Source organism: Monodelphis domestica, chromosome 6, assembly GCF_027887165.1.
Source record: "Monodelphis domestica isolate mMonDom1 chromosome 6, mMonDom1.pri, whole genome shotgun sequence".
In the NCBI taxonomy this organism is placed as follows: domain Eukaryota; kingdom Metazoa; phylum Chordata; class Mammalia; order Didelphimorphia; family Didelphidae; genus Monodelphis; species Monodelphis domestica.
The window spans coordinates 201,314,616-201,325,146 of record NC_077232.1 but is presented as its reverse complement, the minus strand read 5'-3'; the positions used below and the strand labels follow the sequence as shown (position 1 = coordinate 201,325,146).

Genomic DNA, 10,531 nt, shown 5'->3' with positions numbered 1-10,531 from the left:
TAGGAGAGAAGATGATGACTTTAGTTTTGGATATGTTGAGGTTGTGATTCTGGAAGGATATTCATGTGGAACTAATAAGAACAGAGTTTGAAATGCAGGACTGCAGCCTGAAATGGAAGACTGGGAAAAATAAATCTGGATTCATAAATTTAGGAGTCAGTTAAGGGAACAGAAACAAGGAGAGATAAAAGAGAGGGTATAAAGAGAAAAGAAATAAGAGCTTAGAATAGAGCCTTGGGTCACCCTCACAGGGGTAAGAGGACAAAGAACCACTGATGAAGATTAAGGAAGAATGATCAGTTAAGTAGAAAGAGAACTATAATAGAAGAATATGATTAAAGATAAAAAACCCATAAGAATTAAGGATAATAAATGTAAAATGCTACACAAAGATGAAGGAAGAGGAAGACTGAAACAATCACCAGTTTTTGCAATTATAAGGATATTGGTGACCTTTAAGTGAACAGTATCAAATAATGAGGACAAAATCATATTGAAAGGAGCTGAAGAAAGAATGGCTAAATAAAATCATGACAGTAAATTACCCTTTTTCAGATTTTAGATGCAGAAAGGAAAGTAGTTGTTCTGTAGCTTGAAGAGGTGACAGAACTAAGGAAAAGGGCTTTTTTTTTTTCCTTAAGAGGATAAGAGAGACTTGATAACTATTAGAGGGAGATAATTGTTAGGGAAAGATGGGAGAGAAAACGATTGACAGGGCAATTCCTGGAGAAGCAATAAAGGATGGTAACCACAATACAAGTGGAGTAAAAAGGGGCTGTGGAGTAGGTTGTGATCCGTACCAAGGGAAGCAATGTCAGACTCAATGAGAAAACAGTTTCACTGAAATACTGATATATACAAATTGATACAATACTTGGAGGAAATGAGGCAGAGAAGGAAAGGAAAGAAAAACAAAAGTCTTATAGGCAATCAATCATCAAGTCTTTGAAGGGCTTTTACATGGAAGAGAGATTAGATTTGTTTTGCTTAGAACAAAAAAAAAGGAAAGAACAAAGAGCAATGGGTGGAAATTAAAGATAGGCAGATTTAGACTTGAGTTTAGAAAACACTTTAGAAAATAAGCTGTTCAAAAGTACAATGGGTTTCCTTGGGAGGTGAGTGGATTCCCCACTTTGGAATTCTTCTAACAAAGGTTGGACCATCACTTCTTGGAGCTGTTGTAGACGGATATTTGGACATTTGGAGAGTTGGACATTAGATGGCCTCCCAAGCTCCTTCCAATTCTGAGATTCTGTGGGGAGGAAAAAAGATGTAGTGAGGAAGTGGAATTTTTAAAGACAGTAGATAATAGAGGTTGAGGAAAGTAAGTTACATAGAATAGATAGACATTATCCATGCAATATGAGGAGTAAACTCTAGAGGACTGGAAGAAGACAGGCAAAAAGCTCCTGGATCCCCAAGGCCCTGAAACACTAAGTATCAGACAGAATAAGTGGAGTATAAATGGTGCATTGGGTAGACCAAAGAGATCAAGTGAAAGGGATGATAGGGCAGAACCTTCATATCAAGCTTTTATTATGTGTGATTGGCTTTCCTAACTACTGCCTCCCACATATATGTCACCACTAGCAGCAATTTGAAAAGGAATCAGATTTGTGAATAACATCTCTAGAGTGCTAATAGAAAAATCATAGAAAGTTTACAGAATTTTGCTTGTGACATTTTAGAGTTGTTGAAATGTCTCTTTTGACACTCCCAGAAATTTTCAGATCTTTTCAGATTCTTATGGATTTTCTGTGTATAACACTGAGGAACCAAACTCTTGACATGAAAATTCATGCCAGTTTGTGCTGAAGAAGTTTGATTTTGGGTTTCTTATTTTTAGGAAATTAAATCAGGACAAATATCATGCCAGGCCTACTTTGTTCATATTATATGACACCTTTTGGGGGGATCCAATTGCATGAAAGTGGCACTTAATTGAAGGTTAGACTTCCAGTCTACAACCGGACATTTGTAATATTATGGAATATTTATAGCCCAGGAGAAATAAGTGCCTCAGTGGAGCCATCTATTATAAACATTTAAATCACTTTTTAATACTTTAATTGTAATAGTTTTAGGACAAAGATCCCCAAGTCCATTCATTTTTATTGTGTGTTATTATTCAATTGGAATTCCATAGTTTAACCCTCAATGGTGTTGGGAGGAGCCAGTGAGTTAAAATAAGAGTTCACAGATGCCTAGGTTTAATGCTCATTTCTTTATTGTTACTGTAATTCATACTAAAAATGTTACTGTATAATGAATTGGCTTGTAATGCAAAACAACCTACATAATGGAAGCTCATGCTCTTTAGAAAGACTTTAGGAGCCAGGATGAAAGAAATTGCTGACCATAAATTTCTCTGATGACTCAACTTGTATTCTAAAGTACTGCTGTCTTAAAAAAAAAATCTGCTGATGGGGAAACTCTCTGACTTTCATTGCTTCCTGAAGGCAGCTTCTTGCAGACACCTATCAATTCATAGTGAAACACCTGGGGACACCATCTTCCCCAGTCCCAAAGTATAATAGATGAGCTTTATATTTAATGACTCTTTAGTAACACATCTTCCATCTTTCTAAGCAAAGTAAAAGTTGAGCCATTATCTGTTGGACACTCATATGCTGTTGGAGATGGAAAGGACCTTTGAGACTATCTGGTCCCAGAGTCCCAGAACCAGAGACTGTCATAGTTAGAAGCTGCCTCAGAAACCATCAGCATCTGATCATGAATCTTCTATATGGTGTCTTTGTCCTGTCATCATCCAGCTATTTCCTGAAAATCTTTAGGGAAGGGAACCAAGTCCTTTGGCATTCCACTCCCTTTCTGAACAGGTCTAGCTGACAGGAAATTTTCCCTTACCAAAACTTGCCTTTCTTCAGCTTCTACCCATTGCTCATTGTTCTATTCTCTGGATTCAAACAAAATTATTTGTAAGTCTTTTCCATGTAATAGCTCTTAAAACACTTAAAGACAATTATCATGTGCCTTCTTTGTCTTTTCTGTTCCAAGGTAAGGATCCCCAATTCCTTTGAATGATCCTTCCTGTGTAATATCAATATCCCTCATCATCCCATTTGTCAATATCCTTACTAAAATGGGATGCTCAGAACTGAACACAGTAATGTGACTAGAACAGAGGACAGGGGGAATAACACTTCCCTCCTCTATTCCGAACTACTTTAACTGCTTTTTGACTTTCAGTGTTAGGGTATCCCGAAAACTTTCTTATCTCCTTTAGACACCAAGATATAAAAGGTCAATAAGAATAAAACCAGAAGTAAAATTGTCCTTCAATATTTTGGGGAACGGTAATAAAAATCAGTATTTGTTTTGTGACCCTAACAGTTGATTAATTGATATTTGTAGGGTTTTGATCCATAATTTACTAACATAACTATTTTTAGGGTAACTAGTTTAAAATTTCTTTGGTTATTTCTCCAGTTGATTGTGAAATTGCAAGCTAAGGGCCATTGCAGTCAGAAATCAGACCCCAGTGCTAATAAAAATGTAAGGGAAATCTGAAATCCCCAAACCAGAAGCCAATGAAAGCACTGAACATGGAGACAGGAGTTGAATGATCAGGTCAGGGTCTGACACAATCTGGGCTGGTCAGTGGAACACAGAATTCAGTTCTAGACATATTGAGCCTACTTGACAGATTTGATATGTCTTGTGTACCAGTCCTCCACATGTATATTTCCATCAGAAACATAAAATACAGCATGGCAGACCCATCTAGTTACTGACTTGTTTGTCCCCAATTCTACAAACATTTGTTACACTGATTACTTAGTCTATCCACATCTGTTCCTGAATTGCAGAGGTGAGTTTCTGCACCTAGTCAGCATGGGATCTAAACACTGGTGTTAGCAGCACAGCAAGTCTTCCACAACTTACCTGATCAGTACTTAAATCAAGATATCAAATTTGCAAATCATAATTTTGTCATACTTTATTAAATGTACAAATGCAAATCTATGCTTAGTAAGATTGGTCACCATTCAGCTGTGAATTATTTCTGTTAATTTTGCTGATGATGGTTTTAATATTTCATGGCAGTCCTTTTTTCTTTCCTTTATTGCTGGCAGTTGGAAGCCCATAATGTTGATTTCCCCTTTTCTCTAAGCCTAAGGCGTCTTTCAAGTGGTGTCCTTTGAAACAGTTGACCTGATCATGAAATTCCTGGTACTTTTAATTGTTCTTAAAGTTCTTAGTTCATTCTGTAGTTCTTAGTAGAAACACAAAAATATTGGGTGGAATAGAGAAGCCAAGAAACCATGCTTCTTTATTGATTTCTACACAGAGAATTTCTTTTTTGTTGAAATTAATGATGTGAAATAACACAAATTAAGGGCTATAAGAGTTTAGGAGACTTCTAGATGAGGTTATAAAATTTTCATGTGGAAGGGACCATAGAATATATCTATTTTAAAACTCTCTTTGTATAAAAGAGAAAACTGAGGCTTGAGGAAAATGTGATTTATCACAGGAAAAAAAAAGGTATTAAGCTGAATTACACTCAGGTCCTCTTAACTCTAAATCTAGTCCTTTTTTCTACTAGGATGAAAATAGAATGATCAGAGGTGGATTCATTGAGGAGGTGACATTTGAGCTAGTCTCTAGAAGTTAAGTAAGATTCCAAGGCTGAAAATGATATAGGGGAACTTAAAACAAGTTGGATTGGAAACTCTAAAGACTGAAATTCTGGTTATAAACACACATAATAACAGTAAGGAAGAAAAGGGAATACTTTCAATGGAGTCTAGAGTAGATTTTTAGGGAATTCATCTTATTTAGATTTTTAAAAGCTCATTAGAAGAGATAAGGACTGAGGATGAATATAGATAAAATTGTGGCATGTTTCTGCAAAAAACAGTAATATCAAAATTTAAAATTATCTTTGATTGATCATTTTCTTCTCCATTGTTATAATCCTTGAGAAAGAAGTGACCTTTTGGCTTTGGACACTTCCCAGCTGTGTGACCCTGGGCAAGTCACTTAACCCCCATTGCCTAGCCCTTACTACTCTTCTGCCTTGCAACCAATACACAGTATTGATTCCAAGATGGAAAGTAAGGGTTTAAAAAAAAAAGAAAGAAGTGATCTTTCTTCTTGCCAAGCCTAACTTTTCTTGTGCTTCTCATCCTATCTTGTCCCTTCAAAGACAACCCCTATCCCAATCTTATCTACTGGCTCCTTCTGAGCTGTCTATGAACAAGTCAAGTTCTCCCCATTCTTAAAGTCATTTACTTCATCCTATTATTAGTAGTAGTATTACAGAAAGCTATTACCCTATATATTTCCTTCCTTTCACTGCCAAACGGGAAAAAAAAATCACCTATACTCTTGCTTCTGTTTCCTCTCATCAAAGTCAATTCTTTGACATCTGGCTTCAAGTAACCAAATCCATCCTTTTATAACTCTCTGCAACATTTGATAGTGTTGATCACTTCCTCTACCCAAACAGTTTCTCTTTCTTGGGTTTTCATGTCACTGCTCTCTCTAAGTCTTCTTTCCTGTTGGACTTCTCCATCTCCATTGGTTGACTAGGCATTGCTATCTCCACAACACTCTATATCCTTGACTATCTTCTTTTTTCTTTTCATACTCCCCATTTTGATGATCTTATTAACACATTATTATTATTATTAACTTATTATGATCTTATTAACTTATTATGCTAACAGTTATAATCTGTAATCACATTCCCTCAGATCTATTTATCCATCCCTAGTCTCTTTCCTGAGTTCTACTCATGTACAGATTGTACATATCAAATTTGCTATAATTTGGCATCTCAAACTCACGTCTGTCCAATAGAGGACTTTTAATTTTTCCCTTCATTTTCCTTTCCCCTCTCCTACCAAAACCATTTATCTTCTGGACTTGCCTATTTCTGTACCCTCTTCCTTCTAGTTGTGGTAGGTTTTCAGACACAAGCGTCCTCTTCAATGCCACACTCTTCTTTAATCCATATTTCCAGTCAGTAGATGAATTTTTTCTCATTCTATCTCTATGATGTTTCTTGTATATGTTCTCTTTTCTCTATTTACACATTCAATCACTTAGTTCATGTCCTCATCACCTTTCTCTACAACTATTGTAATAGCTACTTAATTGGTAACTCTATTTTAAGTCTATAACTCCACAGAGCTGCCAAAAAAATCTGACCATGACTGGTTCTCCATTGCCTTTAGGATCAAATACATTTTTTTTTAAACAATCTAGCTCCAGTGCCCATTTTCAAACTAAAAATATTACAAATAATAGGAGCTAGCATTTAAATGGCACCTACTATGTGCCAGGCACTGTGTTAAGTGCTTAACAAATATTATCTCATGTTGATTATTATCCCCATTTTAAAAGTGATGAAACTGGGACAAATAGAGATTAAATGACTTGCCCAAAGTCACACAACTATTAGGTGTCTGAGGCAGGAACTGAACTCAAGTCTTCCTGAATCCAGGGACAAAGTTGCAAGTAGTACTTTCCTGGCTAAATAAAATGAATGCTCTGACTACCTTTATGTCTCCTTAATATTCAGTGTCTCCTTCCCCTATCTCTGTCTCTCTCCCTTATCTTTAGAGCTGCTACTGTCCCTGTCAAGCCACAGGCATTGCCACAGCCACTAGCACTGTGGTTGCCATCATGGCAAAATCTCTGCCTCTACTGCCAAACTCTCTACGCTTCTCTCTGCTTATAGAGGTCTATATAAAAAGCCTATTATATGTACAAATGTACACATTGTTTCTTTCCCCCATTAAAATGTAAGGTTATGGAGAAAAGAAATGTTTTACTTTTGTCTTTGCATCCTCTGGGCTAGTAAGAAGAGGCACACAATAAAACTTATTGGTTAATTAATTGACTGATTTCCTCAATGCTCATAGTGGTAGTCTCTCGGTGACCGAGAATGACGATTGTCTTTGTGCATTATCATCTATTGATATACCCTCATGTGGCTTTGGAGTCCAAAGGCTGAGGTGCACAGTTTGTGGCACACGGGGCATGGGACGCCAGTTGTTACTGGAGGTGCAGTTGTGGCCTGGCCTCAATGCTCAAAAGAAATACTAACCTCTAATTAGTCTAACATCATGAAAACCCCTTCTTGATTCCCCAGTTAGTAGTATCCTATTCCTCCAAATGCCTTAGTATTCATTTTCTATATACATATATGTATAAATGTTATGTTTCCTTATAGAATGTTAGCTCCTGAAGAGGGGGGACTATTTCATTTATGTCTTTGTCCTAGCACCTAACACCGTGCCTGCTATATAGTGAGCACTTAGAAATTACTTGTTTGTTTTATTTATTTGAAGAAAATGATAAGTGCTTGTCTTCAAAAGAGAAACATAGCAGAGAAAAGAAACTTAGAAAAGTAAATGAGTTGGAACAGGTTGAGCTGGATAGTTTTAAGTCAAATATTTACATGTCGAAAGGTGGAAGGAAAAATATTGTCATCCCTTTGGAGTCCCGTGCCTTTAATCTTCAAAAAAAGGAGAAGAAAAACAGACCCAGGGATTGGGTTTAAAAAAAATATAGCAAACTAACAACCACAGAATTCCCTAGGGAAGAAGTGAGGAAGAGGAGAGGGGAGAAAATTACTCTCTCCTAATTGGCATATAACAGAAAATAAAACATAAAAAGGGGATGAACCTCATTTTATGAAGGTGAGCAAAAGAAAGTGGAAAAACAATTCAGGGTTAGAAATACAATAAACTAGAGATTGGTCTGAGAAGATTTAGTGAGAAGAGGGAATTTAGAGGGAAGACAGAGTTGAGAAGGTGAGAGCTGACAGTAAAGCAAACTATAAATATGAAAAGCTAATGACTAGAATGGGAAAAAGAGAAAGAGAAAGACCTAGTGCTTTTGGTCTGGGTTAGGATGAAAGAGAGAGGGGAAGAGGACAGAAATTAGATTGCCCCAAGCAATGTAAATTACAGTTACCTAGTGCTGATTTAATTCCTTTTATTTTTCTTTGTTTTTTTATTCTGAGGGTGGGGGACAGGAGAAGACAAGAAATATTCTAATAGGATTTGATGGAGTGAAAAATAAACAATAATCATAACCATGAATGGAAATGGGATTAACTCACCCATAAATTAGGCAGCAGTATGGCTCAAAAAGCAAAGCCCAACAATTTATTTTTTCATAAGAAACTCACTTGAAACATACAAATTCGTTCAGAATTAAAATAAGGGGCCAGGGTGGAATTTATTATACCTCAATGGAATTTTAAATAGCAGGAATGACAATCCTGATCTCAGACAAAAGTAAAAGATATTAGACATTGTATTATCCATTATTAGTGGAATTGAGTTTTGCTCCATCCATTCTAGAAATAATTGGAAACCACCTTAGGGGGCAAAAAAAAAGAAAGAAAGAAAAGAAAAAGAAAAAGAAACCAATCTGTTCATCTTTTGGTCCAGTGATACTGTACTGGGCATTTACTCCCCTAAAAGTCAAAGACAGAAGGACAAGTTCTCTAAGTCAAATAGTTATAACGGAACTTTTGTGGTAACAGCCCAGTTGTGGGGAGTGCAAGGAGTGAGTGACAAATAGAGGAATGGTTAAAAAAAAATTCAGTGTGTGAATGTAAGACACAATGCAGAAAAAAGCAGAGATCTAAGAGGATAATGCACACAATGACCATAATAAGGAAAAAAACATAAACAAAAAATATAAAAGACCATAAAAGAAAAGCAAAACTAAAAACTCAGAACAGTACACTGACTAATCTGATCTTGAATGGGCTGATATACTGTAACTCCTTTATCTCAAAAGAAGGGTGGTGGGCTACATATATGGAATAAAGCTGACATGATCAACTATGATCACAGTATTGGTTTGTTTAGCTTATCTCTACTTTCTTCTTTCTTTTTATCAAATCATTCTGTCGTGGGGTGGTGGTACTGGGAAATAACAGGTATATTATGTATTTGAGAGACTGAAATATAGAATTGCATTACAATTTTAAATATATTGGGTATTTATGCTTTAAAATACAGTTATAATGTGCTTAATATAGTTAAGTATGATTTATATAAATATTACATACACATCTCCCTTTTGGATTTTTTTGATAAAAGTGTATGAAAAAGTTCTTTTTTTTTCCGGTATAATTCTAAATTGTTATCTAGAATACTTAGACCAACATATCACTACCATGTCTAATATTTTTCATTATTGCCTTATCTGATGTCATTACTATAATGTCTGGGGTTTTTTTTGGATACTACTAAGATGTAATACAGTCTACTTTCTATCAAAAAGTATATGGTCAGTGTATTACAAATATACATATATACACACAACTGTGTGTGCGTTTGAGCACACATTCAGCACATAGTTCATCTAAAGCTTATGTCAAGTCCATGACATAATTTTAATTCCCTACTACATTTAACTTAAAATACAAAGTCTTTGGTTTAGCATTAAAGTCCTTCATAATCTGGCTCTGCACTACATATCTAGGCTTATTTTACATCATTCCACTTTTCCCGCTACATTCTATTCAAACTGGTTTTTGAAGAGTTTGATTAACACCCACAATTTACTCCCTTTATCACTCCTACTTCTTAGAATCTTTCAAAGTTCAGCTTATGCACCACCTCCTATGGAAAGCATTTCCTGATCCCTAGATTTGAATTACTGTCTATATGCTTCTCTATTTATATGTTAAAAAGAAATTTAGATGGATAGATTCTATAGCTATTGGAATATTTCAGATATATTTTAAGTAGATTTCAGTGAAAATAGTTAATGAAGTCTATCATGCTTTCCTCATCAAAAAGGCTGAGAAATGCTGTTCAGATGATAGTACAATTAAATAGACTTAGAATTGACTGGGCAGCTGGTCCCCAAAGAGTGGCCATTATTAGTTTAATGTTGACTTGGAGAGGATACTCCAATGAGAGTGCATCAAGAATCTGCCCTTGGAGAGGCAGCTAGATGGTTCCATGGATAGAGACCCAGGCTTGAAGACAAGAGATTCTGGATTCAAATCCAGCCTCAGTCACTTCCTAGCTGCTTGACTCTGGGCAAGTCACTTAAACACAATTCCTTAGCACTTATCACAGGGATACTTTAGTATGAACTCTAAGACAGAAGATAAGGTTTAAAAAAAAAAAAAGAATGTCTTTGGACCTGCGCTATCTAACATTCTTATCAATAACTCACATTAAACCCTAACTGCAGGCTTTTCAAATTTGAAGCTACCACAAAATTCATAGGGATAAATAATATGTTGGCTAACTGAATAGAATAACTAGATGACACAGTGAGGCAACTAGGACTTAGACTTGGAGGTAGAAAGACAAATTTAAATCCTGTTTCACATATATTCTTGGTGGGTAACTCTGGGAAAATAACATTACAACTTCTAGTTTTAGGTACCTCACTGGTAAAATGGGTATAATAATAACAGTTACTTGCCAGAGTTATTGTAAAGAGGTAATATACATAAATCCCTTTGCATATTTTAAAGCATCATAACAACGTTAACAGATATCAGTTATCTCAAAAG

At 35.7% G+C, this 10,531-nt stretch overlaps 1 long non-coding RNA gene across 1 annotated transcript in view; it reads right to left on the bottom strand.

Annotated features, from left to right (window-relative positions):
• Positions 1 to 785: 785 nt before the first annotated feature.
• Positions 786 to 10,531, bottom strand: part of LOC103099888 (uncharacterized) — a 363,322-nt gene continuing 353,576 nt past the window's right edge. The window contains exon 9 of the long non-coding RNA XR_001622894.2: positions 786 to 1,252. This is a non-coding gene — a long non-coding RNA (uncharacterized LOC103099888). The remainder of the gene's footprint in view (positions 1,253 to 10,531) is intronic.